Source organism: Temnothorax longispinosus, chromosome 1, assembly GCF_030848805.1.
Source record: "Temnothorax longispinosus isolate EJ_2023e chromosome 1, Tlon_JGU_v1, whole genome shotgun sequence".
NCBI lineage: Eukaryota > Metazoa > Arthropoda > Insecta > Hymenoptera > Formicidae > Temnothorax > Temnothorax longispinosus.
This window is the reverse complement of record NC_092358.1, coordinates 9,750,699-9,771,317: the sequence shown is the minus strand read 5'-3', so window position 1 is coordinate 9,771,317 and position 20,619 is coordinate 9,750,699. Positions and strand designations below refer to the sequence as shown.

Genomic DNA, 20,619 nt, shown 5'->3' with positions numbered 1-20,619 from the left:
GGTTTCCGATGCGGGGACAGCTGTCACATAATCGGATGTTTGGACGCGGGAGAGGAGGCGGGGTGATGACGATCGTCAACGCGGATGATGACGTTCCCGCACTTTGATCGTAGATTATGTTACTCATGTCGACGGACAGGGGTGTCAAGGCGAGAAAAAAAAAGTTCGTTAGGTTTCGACGAAATCGCATCACGATACTCCTGCTGCGCAATAACGTTTTGTTCATCCAAGTTGAAAAAAAGTAAAAAAATGTTTATTCTAATCACCATAAAAAATACTGTTATATTAACTTCACTATAAAATTACTGTTATATTAACTTTACTATAAAAAATATTGTTATATTAACTTAATATTGACTGTTAAAGATATATCGATAGATAATATTTAATGCAGCATACCGCATTATCGATTATAATTTATTTGGTCATCCACGGTGCCCCCGTACCCCTTAGAGTTCACATGGTTGCAGTAAGTACCTGCTGAGCGAAATGAGGACCTAGAGCAGTTGATGTGCTTAAGCAAATGGAGCACCCACTATGCGCCACCTCCGACACAACGAAGCGTTACGATGGGACAGCGATACGATACGGCCCGGGATGGGACGCGGCAAGGGGCCAGAAGGCCGTGTGATGTATTTGTAAAAAGGTGTCGGGTTGGAACTAAGGAGACCCGCTTCAGCGGATGCCCCCGAGGGAACATAACCGGCGGCGGCGGTGGCGGCAGCGGCAGGGAGGTAACAGATAAAAGAGAATCGTATAAAATAGGGTGCGCCACGAGAGAACGGGGCGAAGGGAGGATGGTGAGGGGGTACAACGTGCGCGAAGGGACGGTGGTGCTCGTCGGTGCCCGTGGGGCACCCCGAAGGTGCGGAAACCCGGGGGATGAGCGTGCCAACACCATTTTGCAGCTTTCGAGGTTGCGACCGGCTGACGAGAAGAGCGAGACGGCTTGAGACGGGGGCGGCGCGCCGCGGCGGGGGGCTTGGAGACGGGGAACCGTAGGCGAGAGGGTCTCGGTCTGATCTGTCAAATTTCATTTCACGCTTCTGAGAGCGGGCGCGACCAGCTCGATGGAGCCAGATACGGATCTGCCGACACCTACCAGCGGCCCCTCAACCTAATCCGCCATTGTCGACTATCGAGGAGAGTCGTACGCGCTTAATCGAGATATCACTTTTAAAAGAGAAAGTTACCGTAAGTCGCAGAGTAAAAATTGCATAAGAAAAAGAGAACGACGGAGATCTTTAAGCATTAAATTTGAAAGACGTGGTTTGTCGTGCTCTAAGATAATTTTGAAGTTATCTTTGTCGAATATGCTGGTATTTTTACTGATATTTCCGCGTGGGACTGCAAAGCTCAGAAAAGATCTCGCGATGTATAAACGAGCGTGTCCGCAAATAGTCGGCTGAGATATTAAACAGTGGCAAAGCGCGACGCGCACGAGGATAGTCCAGGTTGAGCAGAGCCTGTCTATCGATCGTCGAGGACCTTGATGCGTCGTATCGTTCTGGCGTTCGTACGGTCGGTCGGTCGGTCGGTCTCATGCTGAAAGCTTTGTCACTCGAAGCACGTACTCGGGGCAAAGACCGACGCCGCAAGCTCTCCCCGCGTTTCCGTCTCTCTCTCTCTCTCTCTCTCTCTCTCTCTCTCTCTCTCTCTCTCTCTCTCTCTCTCTCTTCCCTTCTCTTGTCCGGCCAACGATCTCACTCGCTCCTCTTATCACCCTACCTTTCTACAACGCGCCATTGTGTTCCGCCACGGTGGAACCCTGTATATTCCTTGACGCTATGGATTTTCCGAAAGCGTTTCGCTGCTCCGCGAGCCTCGCCCCTTTCCCGACGTGCCTCTGTCAAAGTTTGCGTGATAAGCCGAGAGCCGAACTTTCCTTCCACCGAAAGTGTCACTGATCGTCGACCGAAATTCTCCGGCAAACTATGAGTTTATGGGTTATATAGAAAAAATGTAATAGAGCACTTTTTTTTAAGATAAGATCCTACGATCGTATCTCGTTCCCGCGACCTCCGCGCGAAAGTCGCGTCGAGAACAATGGAAATTCCTTGTATTTTATGTGACGTCATTGTCATTCGTAAGAACGGAGGCGCAAGAACCAAAACGAGCGAGTCGACGGACGATTCGATTCGGTTAGGCGGATGGATGCCGATTGCATGAGTCAGACAGCGCTGAGAATCCGCGGGATGCTAAACAATGCCTACCAGGCTGAGCGACCAAAATCGACAATGGAACAGAGTGTCGAGAATGGAGGCCGTCTATACCGCCGTCCTGTTGTTAACGACGTTCACCCACCGTGTGTCTGTAACGATGCTAAATTATTTCTAGCGTCACTAAGTGCTGCCGCTGGTCTTGGCAGTACAAGATAACGAATGCATAAAGACCGCGTTTTAATTCTTCTGTAAGGCTTCCAATCTTTACGAATTTTTTATTTTATAGCGAAATATTATATAAAATAAGTATAGTACAATGCACAAAAATATTATACGTTATAACTCTGTATTGTAAGAGCAAGATATTAGCTTTTAGTTACATAGCGTTTAACGCGGATACCGTGATATACATTTCGCGTGGCTTTGGAAATTTCTCACGCTGCTCTCCTCGTATGTAGAATTCATCGTCGATAACCGTGGCGTGCCGGCAGGAAATAATAAAGCGATATCCGGAATGGAGGAAATATTACCGGCATATTAGCGAGGCCCCCGCGGGTGGTCGATGATGGAGGAGAGCGAGGAACGAGACAAGAGAGAAAGAACGGTGCCCATAACCGTACACCATACGTCGCCACGAGTTGGTGGTAGGAGCCTAACTGGAGGTCCCTGTTGGGCAATAACGCCCTCCTTCGTAACATAGTGGCACAATAATGTAGGTTCTTTATGCGAGTACAGGGCAAATAGATCACATTGCTGACTAATAAGCCCGTTGGTGTGACCGCGCTCTCTTTTTCCTATCTTTTTCTCTCTCTCTCTCCTTTCTTTTTTCTCCCTTTCCCTTTTCGTTGGGCGATAGTTCCCCGCTTTTTCCCGTTTTCTTCCGAAATTCCCGTCGTCTATCAATTGTGTTAGATATAGGCGTCTCCGGGGGTGTCCACCATTGTAATGGTAATGCACTCGGCAATCGATCTGCCTCATTATGTCACCAAACCCTCGAAAAACCTCGCAGAGTCACACGAGACCCACTGAACTCCGTACACCCTGTTTTTATGGGAAAAACGCGCACAGTGACCATTTGAAAACGAATATCGAAGGTCGTGTTAGGATAGTTTATCAAGGCTGATTTGTCAGCGATAATTATTCTAATAGTCCCAAAAGAATTTTCAACGTATGCGATTTTATAAATCAAAACTTTAACTATCAATTATCCGTACAAAAAAAATACTTGAATATTTTGAATTTTGAGAGAAATTCTGCAATCTAGACATGAACGATAACATCTCGGGTGGGTCATTGACATTGGTTAAAGGACGAGTTAGGAAGCTACAGAACTACCAGCCTATATTAAATTGCAGACTACCGTAATACTTCGAAACTCCGACCATCTCGATTACCCGTCTAATTATCTGCCGAGTCACGATAGGGCAACCCCATTCTCCCGAAGACGGAATTGCCGTTCGTTCCCATCGTCCTCCGAGTCAGCGATGCCGACTACTACCCTCTACCGAGGTCATTGTTACGTCGTTACTACCCTTTAGTACGGTCCTCCAACCAATTTCGGTCCAGGACGATGGGCACGATTTCCGTCGCGCTGTCATGGCCGACCGAGAACAGATTTGCGAGCGAACCGCTTCACGAACCGTGCGATCGTAGCTTGTCGATATTAACGGACGCGTATCGAACGACGTGCACCGTTCGGGAGATTCGAGGTACTATAGGTTCTCCCTAGTCGCGCCTGGACCGGGGAAGCTAGAAGTTAGTCCGTAAGATATATAGGTCGTCGAGAACGCTGAGCAAAAGCCAATGCGGTAAGTCGATAACATCTAGCCGAAAGGGAGAAGCTGCTCGATATTTGCACCGCACGTCCGATGACAGTTAGTTAATATGCATAGTTAATTTCGTTTGTCTTCGGAGGCAGTCGTGCGAAAATACGCGCGGCTTTACGTGTGAGCGTTAGATGCAGTAAGCGGTAGTAGGAACTAAGCTAGGCGGGCTGCAATCAATACTGTTTCGGCATTACGGCGGAAACACTCTCTCCGAAACAGCCTACGTTTCGCCTCGCGCGTTGCCGAGCGGGAGGAAGAGCAACGAGAGAAGAGAGAGAGACAAATAGAGGCGGAGAACGAGAGAGGAGAGCGACGGCCAGGGAAACGCGGAGGGACGCGATGTTTGTCAAAGAGAGATAGGGAGACGGAGGTTCTGAGGGACGAAGAAGGAGGCCGAGAGGGACAAGGAAGATGAGGGGGCCCCCGACCACGTTTCGTGGTCCGCATACTGATAGGTCCAGTCGTATATACGGAGAGAGCGAACGGGCGCGTTGGCAAAGCCCAAAACAGAGCTCTCACCGTCTTTGGTAAACTCCGGTCTGGAAAATACTGGCAACGTTGCCGTCGTCACGCCGCTCCCCACAGCTCTTCCGTCCTCGTCCCGCGGCGGCAGGAAGTCTCTTGCGAAATTCGAAAATCGAAGCACGCGAGGAACGATAGAACGAAATCATTTGCGTTCGTGCGAGCGATTTTTAAGCTGACTAACTCCGCGAAATTTCCCGACCGTTTAAAGCGCAAATAGCCCGCGCGAACTCCTTATATTATCGCCGGCTGGAAGTGAACGTCCTGCGGAACATCGTTTCTGGCCGTACGCGCCCAGGAAATTGAACTCGCGTTTTCAAGCACGCCGCCCGCGCCGTTCGCAGTAACTTCCCATTAACGGTACGTGAAAATACTCGCATGCCGTTTTAGGCGGACGTTCGTTCGCCTGCTCATGCTCGCTCGTACGCGACGACGCACGTTAACAGTCGTGGATGAACGGTTGATGGGTTGTTTCAACGACATGCTGGCCTGGACGACGGGTCACCACGCATCCACGTTATTTGTTTCAGATATTGTGTATTACGAAGAGGCAGCCGAACATATAGTTCGCGAGTAGATGGTTGACAAGGCGCCGTTTTTCATCGTGCTTGAAATTTTTTGGACGATTATTTTTTTTCGAAGTGCCCTTCTGGACGTTTAGAGAAAAAGAGTTGGGGGGGCGGGAGGAAGGAGAGGAAGAATGGGTGCCAGTTCATATAAACGGGCGCAGGTAGCCCGAAGCTATGGGGTCGAAAGAGGTGGAGGAGGGTCAGAGTCCCTCTCTCGCGAGCGCATGGTTCGTACAGCCGGTAAGTGGGTACCCACTTCTGAATTGGCTCCCCTCGTTCCACTCGTTGGATCATCGTCGTTCGCCGAAAATTCGATCATTATGATTGCTTATGATGTAAATGATGCCCCGCGGCAGCAATTGTTTCCACCAGAGCGAGCCCGTGGGGCTGCGGGTCCCGACACTATCGCCCTGAAGAGCCGGACAAGGCCACGGGACGCCAAGAAGCGCACCTCATGACGGAAGGGGGGGGTGTTTCGAGTAATAGAATTGGATAAAGTGTTCGGGCAGGTGCGACAAAATCGTCGTCGACCCGTCGTCGATCACCGTTTGAACCTAAGCATCAATATATGCTCAGATTTAATTAAAAACAAGAATGATAAGGCATAAATGTACCCTTATATCACTTTCTTAATTTCCAAATAATTCCTAATCATTACGTGCACCTCAATTCTTTTTACGTTCTTCTTGTCTACTTGATCGAGAATAAGAGCGAGGTTTTGCGTGTACAGTCATCAGATATCGTCCTTGCTCGCGATGGAGAATCCACTCGTGCACGACTTTCTAGGAGGCCGGAGACAGCCCCCTCAGGAGGGTCGAATCCCCGGCTAATTTGCCCTCGGCTTCTTTACGACCGTAATTTTAAATTCCGGCAAAAAGAGCGAACTATATTTAGGTGTTCTCTTTAAATAGGCCGGGGGAAATCGTTCTACATCGGCTCGAGGACCCGGTCGAGCCGATCCAATCCCGCGTGCTCTTCCGTGCCCGCGAATCCACGTACGTAATATACACGTGGAAGTGGCGTCTTTCGGCGTCTCTACACGTGAGTAACGCCTATGCGTGTATTGGGAGGGGGGATCTACCGCCCCGCCGCCGCCTATTATAGTAATTTCACGGTACGATGTCTATTCCCGCGCGCTCCGGAGCAGCAGGACTAATTTCATTAGGGATAAAGATCATCATTATTTTGCGACCATCCCGAAAATTACCCCGGCGTGCCTCTCCTTTCCGCGATTCGATTTTAGAGAATGCGAGCATTTTAAGCTCTCGGTCCCCCATCCATCTGGCGGGGCTTTTAGAACGCGTCGTTTTTACGATTCATCTGCAGAAACGACGTCGTGCAAACGCGTAATTTTGATAACCGTGAATATTTCTTTTTGCATCATAAACGATGTTCTCGTAAAAAAAATAATGTAAATTTTTCATGATGACAAAAAAATCAATGTTTCGCATCGACTGAACGTTAACAACGGCGAGCAAAGATAACGTGTCCAAAGAGGACGTCACGTTCGTTCGTGCGAGATTCGTCGATCGTCAAAGAACGAATCTCACATCCGGTTGGATGGACTACCGCGGTTGTCGTCGTACACGTTGTACACGATCGCGCGATAAATCGACGGCCGATCCGTCGTCACGTAACTCACGTACGCGAGAGCGAGCTTGGCAGCCGGGTTTTTCTCCGGCCGGCAGTCCGGCGCTCGTTGACTGATCGAAGGAATCCTTCGCGAAAGGTATAGGCGCGAGCGCGAGGCAAGAGAGCACGCGACGATGGGACTCCCGTGAAAACGAGAGATGGTGCGCACGACAACGGGAAAGTAGGCGCGACGACCGTCGACGTGACATTCTATCTGATTTTTATCCGCGGGCCCCTATTCTCTATCTCTCTCTTTCTCTATTGCGACAGGAAGCGTTTGAAAAATTCCGCGGCGTTTGCACGATGTCGATAATTGCGGGTTTAACCCACGGCGTCCTGCTCTTCGATAGAAATAAAACCAATCTTTTAAACTTCTTGCTTCGGTGAACATTACCAGAGCATGGATTGTGTATTATTACGAAAAAATATTGGAAAAAAATAAATTTTATTTCAATCCGAAAATCCTCCATTATTTTTTTCCACTATTTTTTCATATTATTATTATTTTTTTGTTTAATCTACATGTATATCTGTTATCTGTTTAATGAAAAAAAAATATTAAGCGGAATAAAAATGTTAACAAAGTATGTTGACAGTTAAAAGCTATGTACTATTTCATGATAATAATTCTGAAAGTAATAAAAATATTTTCTTAATATTGCTTGATTTCTGCTTGGTCCGGAGAGATAGTCCCTCATCAACTGTTCGTTCCTAAACTCTAGCATTTCGTAAGACTTACCGTTCCTTCTAATCAGAGCAAGATTACTCTCGTAAACGAACGATAACGCGCTTATGCCATGGAAACATCTGGGAAAATGGACAATTAACATTGTGCGATAAACCGCATTCTTCGGCGGAAACGGAATGAACATCGTGTAACGCAATATTAAATGAGTCCGTGATGAACGTAAGACGCACGTGAAGGAAAGGTAAGTTACTGGTCAACGATCCGTTACTTATTACTTATTACCTATCACTCGGTAACCGCAGCTACTGTCTGGCGGCTACGACTAATTGTTGCCGTTTAATTGACAAAGTTCTCAGGCGCATTCCCGGCAATGCGGTTGTTCGTTCCCGCTCTCTTTATTTTTGCCGCGGCACGGCGAAGGAAAAAACGAGTTCCTGCTTCATTATCGGGATCTCGCTCTGGGGGTTGTACCTGAAATGAGCTTAAATCGGCGATCGGAGAAAGGGTCAATCCAATGAGGCCTCGTTAGATTTATCGAGGTTCCTACGATTTTATCTGCCGTTAAACGTTTTATCATTTTTCCGGATATGCTCGATAGGGAAAGAAAGGCTCCTCGATGGGCGGCGGGTATCGATAACGGATATCGATTTAAGAAATCCTAGTGACAGGGGGTACGATTTGTCTTCAGTGTAAATTAATTTGACATTTTAAAATAATGATACAAAAATGAACAATGGTAAATGAATAATAGTAAAAATAAAGGCTTGATGCATGTTGCAGAATTCTTAATTTCATTTTTTACTAAATTGTAGGGAAAGATTATGATAGAGTGGTTTCTTAAAAACAGGAAAAATTGTTCCACGTTTCAATTAATAGTAATTTTTATCAAAAATAAGATAATTAAGACTCGATCTAACAAATACAACTATATTAAACTAAGTTTCGTGTTGCGTATGGCATTCAATTTTCGTACGTATTCTAATTATGGAAAGGACGAATACAAATATAGAGAAAGTGAGGTGTCGCGACCACGCATTCTGTCGCGCGCGGGTCATGGGATAATTAACTTGGCGACGATATTGTTAATTCGTTTGCCTCGCGTGACAAACTTTCGCGGAGACTCATTACATGATTATTAGTTATTTCCTCGCCGATTTTTTACAAAATGTGGTTCCGCAATTAGCAATCGTGCCCGCGTGGGTGTAAGTAACTGGAGCATAACAAATACATTAAAGGAGAACGCGAAATTTGCTGTCGATATCTTGGATATTCCATCAAGGAATTATCTGTAATGACTCGAGTATCGAGAAATTTGATCTGGATTTCATTCTAATCATCTTACTGACAAAAAATAAATTACACTATGTAGCAATTATAACGAAATATTTATAAGATATTAACATATTTTTTTATTTGACTAACAATAATTGCACGTAACCTTGTGTAATAAAAAGTCGGCAAAGGATTATAAATTATAAAAATACTTTCTAGACTCTAGAGAGAGAATCTATCCATTTCTGGGCTTATTCATTTCAAGGCAATAGATTATGATCTTTATAAAAAATATAATAGTTAATTTTTAATATATTTTTATACTCTTAATATTTAATATTTTAATTTTTTCTGTAATAACTGTAGGTCATTACAGAATAAATAATATATTCAATAAACATTTTATAAGTTCAATAAGATAATAATTCGCCAGTAATGAAATAATAAAACAAGAAGTCGGCCTGACTGGCAGTAATTTATTAGTATAACGACGTTTCAATCCTTACTTTGGGTCCTTATCAAGTTAATTTAACAATGATCTATCAGGATCAGGTAAGAATTGAAACGTCGTTATACTAATAAATTACTGCCAGTCAGGCCAACTAATATTCTTGTTTTAATATTTTATGAGATTAAGTAATATTTTACTTTACAGAACACTTTATCGCTATATACATATTAATTATCATTTTAAATAAAAATTTTAATATAATGTCTAATAAATAATTGTTAGAAAGACTGTTCATGATTCTTTTATATCTTTTTTCTCATACATACATTTTATTTATATTTGTACCATAATTTTTACAAATCCATTGCCATTGAATTGAAATAAAAAAAAAAATAACTCACCGACCGATGCGCAACAGCGGAGTTGGAACTCTGCGTTGATCTGAAACATAAATATTTTTACATTAGAGTAGGGTTCAAGATAATCCGAGATAATCCATACTTGAAGTTAATAATTATATCGCGTCCGTCAAATTTAAAAAAAATTATTTTAATAGATATCTGATTTTAAAATGTTTACAAAAAATACTTGCGGCCGCCGCAAGCGGCATATTTCCGCATTAACTCGTTCACATAAATCCGCGAAAAATTGTGCAAGTAATATTACGACCGTGCATGCGAATAGGAGAGAGACGCGACGTTCGCGACGACGTAATATTTCTTCTTGCATATGCCGGAGATCGAACTCCGGCCGAAATTACGCCGGAGTTAAACCCCGAAAGTGGCGAAATCCGTCACAGGACAGCGAAATAATAAATTGTTACAACGAATAATAATTACTCACCTCACGGTCGCTCCGCCGTCGCCCGATGCCTCCCAGGCCCCCTCCTCCTCTCCTTGATCCTCCTCCGTTGATCCGTTGTCACATCTCCGTCGGCGCACTCACTCACGACTCACGACATTCACGAGCATCGAGCGAAAATCGACGATTATCGTCGCGCGATATTTTGCACGGCACTCCCGGTATTAATCTCGCGACGCGGCGCGCACTTAATTACACAGCGACGGAAGAATTACGGCGGAGTAGCTACGAACAAAACTATACGCTCCGGTCGACGCGACCGCGGCGTCGCCATCGGGCTGTGATGTCCCGCAGGTAGACGCGACGACGTAAATCGCACGGCCAACTTCACTACTCGCTAGGAGCAACCGTCGCGGCGTCGCGAGGACGTTTAAACGTACGATGTTAACAGAGACCGTGAGCGCTAATTAAACACGTCGCGGCGTCACTCAATTTAGGGTGCACTCGTACTCTTTGTCCGACGCGAGTCAAGTTGATCCGATCGCCCGAAAGAATGTAATCGAACGCGATATACCTCGGTATCCGTATAAATCCGCAAGGCACATGTATTGAATGACCATTCGATATATCACGTCCGTAATCTTAACCACCGGAGTCTGACGATACGTGTATTACTTCACGGTCCGCGCTGTGATCTCAGAACATTAGAACAATAATATGGTAAGGACGCGCGCGCGACGCACCGCGCTCGCAGCTTCTCGTCAACATGATCGGTAGGGGCGGAGTGGGGGTAAGATGACTAGACAAGGCGAACGCGCATCGCGCCTATTCACCTTGCCCCTCTCTTTACCTACTGCTCGTGTTGTCGCGGCGCGGGCGCGGCGCCGCGACTCCGTTCTACAGGTGAAATTTCATGGGCAGTGAAAAGTAGCAGCAGATCGTACTGATTGGCTACAAAATAGAGAAGTTCTAGAAACTCGAGAACTTCTCTATTTTATAGCCAATCAGTACGATCTGCTGCTGCTTTTTACTGCCCATGAAATTTCACCTTACTATTGGTGGCTCTCGAGCCTCGGATCGCAGCGCGGAGTAACTGACGAATCGGCGGTATAGATTACGGAAAATTGTGATATATCGAATGTTCATTTAATACACTTCGCGGAATTTATACGGATATCGAAGTATAGGTACCGCATCCGATTACGTTCTTTGATTGATATTTCATATGTCGTACGACGAATTTTTCAAGCATGTTAATTGGCTGCGGGATAGAGAAGTTCTCGAGTTTCTAGAAATCCTCTATTTTGTAGCCAATCAGTACGCCCGACAAAGCTTATCGTACGACACATGAAGTATCAGCCTTTCGGATGACACGGCTTCCGATAAGTTGAAAATTTTGTCTATTGCTATTCGGTACCGCTATCGCCTAGCATTGTGCAAGGGGCTTTAACTTGACTCGCGGTGCTCTCACGTCATGTCGCGCGATTTCAGAATAAAGTTGCCGTCGTTTTCGGAGCACGAATGAAAGATAGCGATAGACCCTACATCGAGTGACGCCGAAACGTGTTTAATTAGCGATCACAGTTTATTAACGTTTAACTTCGTATTTAATCGTGTTTTGATATGTGATCGTAGGGGATAGACACTGTGTTCATAAATTGACGGTTAACCACAATCGCGTCACAAGCGGCAAGTGTAGCGTCCTCGGCGTCCTCGCGACGATTGCTCCTGGGCGAGTGAAGTTGGCCGCGCGATTTACGAAATTCTCTCCGCCATGTTAACGGCTACCTGCGGAACGTCACGGGCGTCAAGCGGATTTTGTATTTAATTGTATAGCTTCGTTCGTAGCGTCTCCGTCGTAATTTTTTCGTTGCCGTGTACTACTACGTCGCGAGATTACTACTACGTCGCGATTAATACCGGGAGTGCCGTGCAAAATGTCGCGCGACCATAATCGTCGATTTTCGCTCGACGCTCGTGAATGTCGCGAGTGAGTGCGCCGAAGGAGATGTGACAACCGATCAACGGAGGAGGATCAAAGAGAGGAGGAGGCCTGGAAAGCATCGGGCGACGGCGGAGCAACCGTGAGGTGAGTAATTATTATTCATTTATTTTTTCGCTGTCCTGTGGCGGATTTCGCCACTTTCGAGGTTAAAGCGGGGAGCACACACTTCTGCACAACGCATAATTGCGCATAATGCGTAAGCATAAAAAAACTGAAGCCCGGTCTACATAGGCCGCAGTTCGCAAAACGCAAGACACACGCACAGTCTACATGTCAATCTAACCTCTATACACAAAGAGGTTAGATTGACATGTAGACTGTGCGTGTGTCTTGCGTTTTGCGAACTGCGGCCTATGTAGACCGGGCTTGATTGATCTATTTCCTTATGCACATGTGTATGGACCAATCAATTTTCTTATGCTTACGCATTATGCGTTGTGCAGAAGTGTGTGTCCGGGCCCGTAATTTCGGCCGGAGTTCGATCTCCGGCATATGCAAGAAGAAATATTACGTCGCGAACGTCGCGTTTCTCTCTTATTCGCATGCACGGTCGTAATATTATTTGAACTATCTTTCGCGGATTAATTATGCGAACGAGTTAATGCGGAAATATGCAGCCGCTTGCGGCGGCCGCGATTGTTTCTTGCATTTTAAAATCGGATATTAAATTTGTTTTAAATTTAACGGATGCAATATAATTATTTACTTTAAGTATTGAATATTATTTTGGACTTTGTTCTAATGTAAAAATATTTATATGTTTCAGATCAACGCAGAGTTCCAACTCCGCTGTTGCGCATCGGTCGGTGAGCTATTTTTTTATTTCAATCCATCGATCGAGGCAATGGATTTATAAAAATATATCAAACATAAATAAAATGTATGTATGAGAAATGAGATGTTATGGAAAGAATCACGAACAGTCTTTTTTTTTAACAATTATTAGACATTGTATCAAAATTTTTATTTAAAAAATGATAACTAATGTATATATAGCAGTAAAGTGTTCTGTATTACTTAATCTCTGTATTACTGAAATATCTTTATTGAATATATATATTATTTATTCTGTAATAACATACAGTTATATTACAGAAAAAATTAAAACATTAAAGATTAAGAATATAAAAATATATTTCAAGTGAATTAATATATTATATTATAATCTATTGCCTCGAAATGGATATGGATGATAGATTCTCTTTCTAGAATCTAGAAAATATTTTCATAATTTGTAACCCTCTGTCGACTTTTTATTATACAAGTTTACGCGCACTCACAAGAGAACGGTCGGAACTATTCCTCGCCGATTTTGATGGGCTTTGGATATATGTTGTAGAGTATAAAAAAATATTAAACCCATTTTTTTTTAACTGCTTATCTCAACGTTTAGGGATTGAAACAACTTCTTGAAAATAACAGATTTTGCATTTTTAGCGAATATCTTTGAAAATATAAAGTATATGAAAAAATGTTTTATACAAAAGTTTTATGGTTCTTTATACTTTTTGTAATGATATAAAACATTTTTTCATATATCTAATATCTTATATTTTCAAAGATATTCGCTAAAAATGAAAAAAATCCGTTATTTTCGAGGGGTCGTTTCAACCTCTAAAGGTAGAGATAAGCAGAGATAAAAAAATATAAGTCTGAATATTTTTTGATGCTCTACAACATATCCAAAGCCCATCAAAGTCGGTAAGGGACAGTTCCGACCGTTTCCTTGTAAGATACGCGCTGAAATGTAATTAATGTGTTATAAATATACGGTTGACGTTTTAACCGTTAGAGATAGTACTCAGCAGATAAATTGTAGCTCGTGAAGCCGTTCATGAAAAATTGTTACGACGACGTAAGTTTCAAATAATTCAATTGTAATTCTTTTTGTTGCCTTATAATTTCGTACTTTGACGCATATCCCGTTAGAAAGAAGGTTGAATATTTTCCGTGCACGCAAAAATTATATTAAAAAATTTAATAAAATATAAAAGTTTATTTTCTTGTCCGAGACTCGCATAATTACTTCGGAACGGTTTCAATTGGTCGCGTCAGCGTTTGTCTTAAGTTTGCACTACCCCTATTTCTTTCAAGGGTGCCGTTTAGGCTCGTCGTTTCTGCCCTCGAACGATTTCGACACGAAGACAACCCCGCGCGGTAGGTAAACGCGCACGCATTGCGGACGACAGCTGTCAAATAAATGTTAAAAAAAGCGCTAGCCGAGCGAAATTTCGAGTGGGACGTGAGCGAAGAAGGGTGCGTGCCCACCCCTAGTGAAATACCCTTAGCCCGCGGGGCAAAAGGCTCTGCACAATTTTTCCAGAGTTCGCTTCTCCCTGCAACGGGCGGTCGATAAGTCACCACTAGACTAACTTCGCGGCAAGGTCGTCGGCCTTGTCTCGAAAATCATGCTCAACGATTTTTTTTCTATATTATAAAAATAAAATTGTGTAGGAGCACTTTTTATTCTTTCATAATTCCTCAGCGAGAAAATTTCATGCTGATCTTATTGTTAATTGTCACATGTGAAGTAAATAGTAGAGTAAATATGCTTATTTAAGATCATTTCTTATGTTTGTATAATTTCTATTTTACAAAAATTATATTGAAAAGAATAATAATAAGTTAATTTGTGAATTAAATTATAAATTATAATCGATGCAATGCGCAGATGTATAAATATTGTTCAATTTTATTTGTTACACAAATAGATATGTTTGGTTAAATATATCAAGCTTTATAAAATACATATAGAATACCGCAGACTTTTAAAACGCGATAATCGATTCGTGTCAATCAAGTTGTTTCCGATTTGTAAACCTGACGCGCGTCCAAATTTTCGAAATAAAAACGTCAGAACGCTTCATTACGCTTACTCCGCGACGTGGGATGCGTTTCGCCTTTCTGAATTTAACGAAGTAACGAAAGCTAAAAGTCCCTCGACAGTCTGGAGCTCGTGGCGCTAGACACCGAGGAAGGGTGGCGACACGACGCTGAGGGGCAAATTTTCGAGGGTGGTTTCGCGCGTCAATGGTTTATTAAGAAGCACTTGTTTAAAGGCAGCCCCTTTCAGATCCGACAGCCAATTCGACCACGACGTTTGTGTCACTCGGATATATAAATGGATGAAACGGGCGGAGGTGGCTGGCTTGGTTCGCTTCGGGCTGCGCGCGCGGGCGCGGCGGAACGGTCGAATCCACCCCACGGCAATCCGTCGTGTCGCCGTAATTGAAGTTATTGCAATATTGTGTCCTGTCAACCCCGCTATCCTCGCTATCGTCCTATTTCTCTCCACCTCGCGCGGCCCGCTTTGCTATCTTCATTGTCTTTGGAACGCGGTGTCAAGTTTCGCGAGATCGCATAACGCGTTGGGAATAACGTTAATTTTTCTGTCGCTTCATAAATGTAGCTCTAATAGACTGTAACTGACTTATTCGAATATTTTCGAAATTTCAACGGTACGTTAAAGAGAATTAAATCATTCTCAAAGGTTTTATGTCACTGATAAGCAATGATTTTTCGCATTTTAATTACTACAGAATACAATTATCAAATAATTAGAATCCAATTTCGTGAATTGTCGCCACAATTTTTACATTTAGTACTCCAATTGTGTCGCTGCAAATCGCGATGTTGCATAGCAGCGTCAGGAATCACAGTACAGAACGAAAACGTTCTTTCGGAGAACAGCACTTTCAGCGCAAGTGCCCAAGGCGAAGTTAACTTTATCCTCGCTTAATCGCCTTTTCGATAGGTACGAGGCGATCCCTTTGTTCAGACAATATCTCCACACGCTACCCCCGCTAATGTATGCACCGAGCCTCCATCTCTCCCTCCGGTCCTCGCGATGACTCCGGCACTCCTAACCCCATAGCCGCCACCACCCCATACGGGAAGCGACGGAGACGAGGGAGAGACCTCGTACTCGTTCGCCTTTATTGAATTTTGGGACCGTTCCAGTTGGAGGAGAGAAGTACCGCGAGAGAGGAAACGAGAGACGCCCGTGTGCACGCGCGAGGAAAGACGGAGAGGGAAAAAGGGCTCCGGGATGGCCTGTGGGGTGCGAGCCAGAATTAATTCACATCCCGCTGCATTGCTTTTTACGATATAACTGCGGTTTGTTAGTCGTTATTCACGGTACGAATTCAATTTCATGTCCGGCTCGCAGGCTAGAAACAGAAGCGGCAAGCCTTCCGCTGCTCTCTCGTTCTGCGGGAGACTTGCATTCACCACATGTGACAATAAGCATTAACGAAAAGGAGCGAAGAAGGAAATAAAAATGTTTTAAAAACTTAAATTCAAATAACGAATGGGATTACTCCATTGAATTACTTTCATAAAGAGAAAATTTTGAAATGGTATAAATTCGGAAAGCGTAAATTTTTTTATATTATTATATATAAAACATTTGACACAAAATTGCTTTTACATATAGATCACTGTAACAAGCATTCATGGAAACAAAATTTAAATAAAGATCGATTCTAAATTTTATCCTTTAAATAAAATATAATTTGTTGTTATCATATCTTACAATAATTCATGATATATATCAATAGTCTGGGAAAACACAAGCGAGAGGTTCTCGCGATCGTAAGACATGTTCCGGTCAACACGTGGTCCTGTGCGTCACGTGGGAGCGCCGTGAGTGAAAAATCGAGTGGCGGCGAACGCGTTACCCATTTCACGTTACGTTAAATTGCTCGTTGGAACGCTGGCGAATGCTTTTCGACCGGTTACGGATGGCGCGATAAAGCACACCGACTATAACGCGAGATACGACCAATTAGCTCGTGTGCCAAGTATACGATTTAAGCGGGCTGGCGGAACCCCGGAGGCATTGCCAAACGACGATTTAAGTCGACATCTTGTGGCAAAGAAAGGGGGATGTGCCGCGTATTGTCTGTCGCGGATAATGATCTACGATATCATTTATCCTGCATCAAAGAGTTATTCCTTTATATATCTTATCTTGATTCTTTTCTGTAAGATAACGATTATTCATAAATCTGTAGAATGGAAAAATGATTTTTAAGTAAAATTTTCCTCATAAATAATACTGAACGACCATATATCTCATTTTTGCATGAGAAAATATTTAATAATTTTTTTTCTGCGATAGAGAGTAGTTCAATAAGCTATTACAGAATGATTATAAATAATACTGTATACACTCACCCCACGTGATCGTCACCGGTGTCGAAGCAACCTTTTCGACTTCTCTTTATCCTTTTCATTCTCCTCCATCTCCTTTTTCTATCCTAGGAACCGTCTACCACTTCTCCTTTTCTATATCCCTCCCAATCACGGTTGACATCCCCACCGCCTACCGGAGGAACCCCCGCGGTCAGGAAGGGAAGGGGCACGGGCTACCACGTGATCCATGTGACCGGAACCGCACGAGACACGCAACGATATACTGACTATACTGTCACACGCGATGCGTCCAACCACTTTCTTTCGTTTATCGTCCCGCCATTTTATCGCGATTCGCTCGATTCACGGTATCTCCTCTTCGCTGAATCTCCGCTCTTTTGTTACTTCTTTCCTCCGCGTTCCATGGAAAACGAACGACGAACACGTGTAGCGAATTTCCTCCGCTCTTTGACCTCTGTCTCCCTCTCCCTATTCTCTGCCTCTCTCGAACCCTCTCTACCTCTCTCTATTTTTTTATTTCTACCCCCCTCCCCTTTCTTGCTACTCTCGCGGCTGCTGCCGTGGAGCGTGCTTTGCCAGCGACTACTATCTGCCGCGTAGCGAGTCGACCGCGGGACTTTGGTATACTGGGAGTATGGTAAGTAGATACACCCCTGCCACCGCCGCCCCCTCCCCCGTCCCTTCGGGGAACCCATGCGTTCCCCCGCTGTCTCCCGCCGGGCCCCGCCGACGGCCTCCCTCGTTCTCCGATCTCCCGCCGTCGCAGGTCGCAGTTGCTACCGCGTTGTCCTCTCACCACTCTCCTATCCGGCGAACCGTGCTTTGCCGCCCCTCTCGCGCCGCCTCCACGTTTTGCTCGCGAGGCTCCAGGGACGTATCAACTGTCGATTTATCGGAATGTCGTTTTTTTTATAGGCCTATACTAGGCAAACCTCGATGTCTCGTAACGACAGCCCGGGTGCATCTCGAACGAATGGGTCGACCTACCCTTAACTAGGACGTAAAGCTGTGATATCGCGTCAACATCCTAAAAACATAGTCTTCTAGTGTTCAATCTGACCATTTTTAATAAATATTAATAATATAATTAACCCTAATCAATAATAATATAATTAACTGTCTTAGACTTTTTCATAGAGATCAAGCTTTGTCATCTATTTTCATCCAAAAGGGGTTTTTATCGGGTTTTTATCGATGCGTTGTGCGCGATCTTTTTGTGGATATTTATATACAGCGTATATTCTTTGTCATCTTTAATTGGACAGTGTCCATGAGAAACGCAGATAGAGAAGACACGAAGGTACCGCTTACGTTGCCAAAGTAACGTCGATCGATTCCTCTGGCATCGGTAAACAGCTGAATTTGGGTACGGTGAGGGAAGGCGCACGGCCCTGGAAGATCGCCACCACCACCGCGCACTGGCAAACGTATAAAAGACAGCGTTTGCATGCTAACATATCTATTATAATGGCGACGTCGTGCCTCTTGCTCGCGCACACCGGCACGCACACTCTGTCGCCGTTGCACTTACGCTCTCCTCCCTCTCGCTCATTCTTCCGCGGTGCATTCCGTCTCACTTCGCCGCGCGCATAAATTACCGCTTTCAAATGCAAAAGTATGAATGAGATAAAGTTCCCCGGTGATCGTTTTTCCTCCCACCGCGACGCGACACCCTCGCTCTCACTCTTTTTTTCTTTTTCTTACGTCTCTGTGTCACTTATCTTCGAGAACTGATTACATGCATTACCACCAGGTCGATTACAATAGGAACTTATTTTGTATCCTTATTTGTAACACCTTTGTGTGTGTTTCTTCTTTTTCTAAAGTAATCCATAATATTAAGATAAAAATGATACGTTCCAGTTTCGAACTATATAAATGAGTTATAAATTGAAATTTAGAACTCCACTGGCGGATAGATAAGATAATAAAACACTATTATAAGGTTTGTTATTGTTATTTTTAACTGACGTTAATGTCTTACATAGAAGTTGCAGCGATGAGTTTCAACATCGCCGAGAAATACGATATAAATAGAATATTCGTTAAAAGCTGTTAATATCAATGTTCCTGGAAATATTTAGAAGAACGAAGTTTTAATCTAACAGTATACACACAATTTTAGAAAGATTTTAAGTGATTGCATAACATAAAAAATAGCGCGTTGCAGGAACGCGATACAATTGTTGTCACGTAAGCTTCGAAGATGTTGGAAAGTATTCGGGAACCGTGCAAGTGAATAAAAGCGGACGCATACTGTACTAATAGGTATGCGAGCGGTGTTCCATAATCTGAGTCTCCCTCTACGATATCCATTTATAGAATAATAATAATAATTCCGCAGCCAACGAGGTTCCGCTAATGTCGTCACGTTAGATAGTTACAGTCATCCGGTCCCGTAATAAAAGGGTTGATGTGCGCGTCATCCGCGCGCTGGATTCTAATCCCTTCGCCCAAAATTCGTCATAAGCTACGGATAGTACGGATCGATGACGCGTAGCGGTTTCTCGCTAAACAATCGCTGATTATTCTTGAGTTCATTAAATCAATAACGAAATAAAATTTCGAACTCTGCCGGCTGATACATTATCGCATTTAATTGACATTCTTTACGTAGGATGGTAGTTACGGGCAGCGAAAGATAACGCTTCTGTCAACGTACGCACGTCCGTTTATGTTAATCAGGCATGTGACGTCACTGGCAGCCCCAGCGACGCGCAATATCAACCCCTAACTTTGTCGCAAGCAACAAAATGTGCACGCAGAGCGTATCACGGTCCCGCCGTAACGATCCCTCTCCCCACCGACCCTGCCTTTCCTCCTATCCTCCTGTACACCCTTTGTCGACGTTAACCCAAAGTGAATGGTCCTACACCGCCCGTTGCAGCGATGGGTTTTAACTTCGGGGTGACTTACTCCGAGCGTTATCTATTTTGACAGCGCGGTACGCCCGCGGTCTGTCGTGGGGTCGTTGTAGAGGGGCGTCGCGGTAATTGTGTTTTAACTACGCGGTACATCGCCGCGATAGCCCCGTTGTCCATTGTTTCAAACCGTCATAAAATATTCTTCGACGCACGTTGTTGCGCCATTAGGAAATAACGAAAATGGCCCCCGAGGAATGACTTCTCTATATCAGAAAACACGGCGTAACTTCGTTATCGTTATAACCAAATCTGTAAGGTAATAAAGAATGATAGGTCATCCGTTTTTTTTTTATTTCATTACAATGCTATCATTTTTGCGCCAGAGTGCCTAACTTGCAAATTAACGATAAACGGCATACGCGATACGTATATGCCAGCCGCCATTTGCGTCGATTTTATAAAACTACGGTGTGTAAGCTATATAGGAAACATGGGCGGATCCTATACAATATGGCATTCAATTTGCGACGGATTCGCTGTCTGGCAACGCAAACAACCGCTATTGGGTTTCATTTAATGAACCAAGCCAGAGCCTTTGGAAGCATTTTTGTGCTGTGGGCTCGGCTTAAATTGAACGTCCTCCCCTTTCTCTTTCATCCGTTGCCTGCCT

At 44.1% G+C, this 20,619-nt stretch overlaps 1 long non-coding RNA gene across 1 annotated transcript in view; it reads right to left on the bottom strand.

Annotated features, from left to right (window-relative positions):
* The window catches only part of LOC139811061 (uncharacterized), a 153,722-nt gene extending 136,013 nt beyond the window's left edge, over window positions 1–17,709 (bottom strand). Inside the window, exons 1-2 of the long non-coding RNA XR_011731538.1 lie at window positions 17,107–17,709; window positions 9,524–9,563 (exon numbers count right to left, since the gene is read on the bottom strand). This is a non-coding gene — a long non-coding RNA (uncharacterized lncRNA). The remainder of the gene's footprint in view (window positions 1–9,523; window positions 9,564–17,106) is intronic.
* Window positions 17,710–20,619: the final 2,910 nt, after the last annotated feature.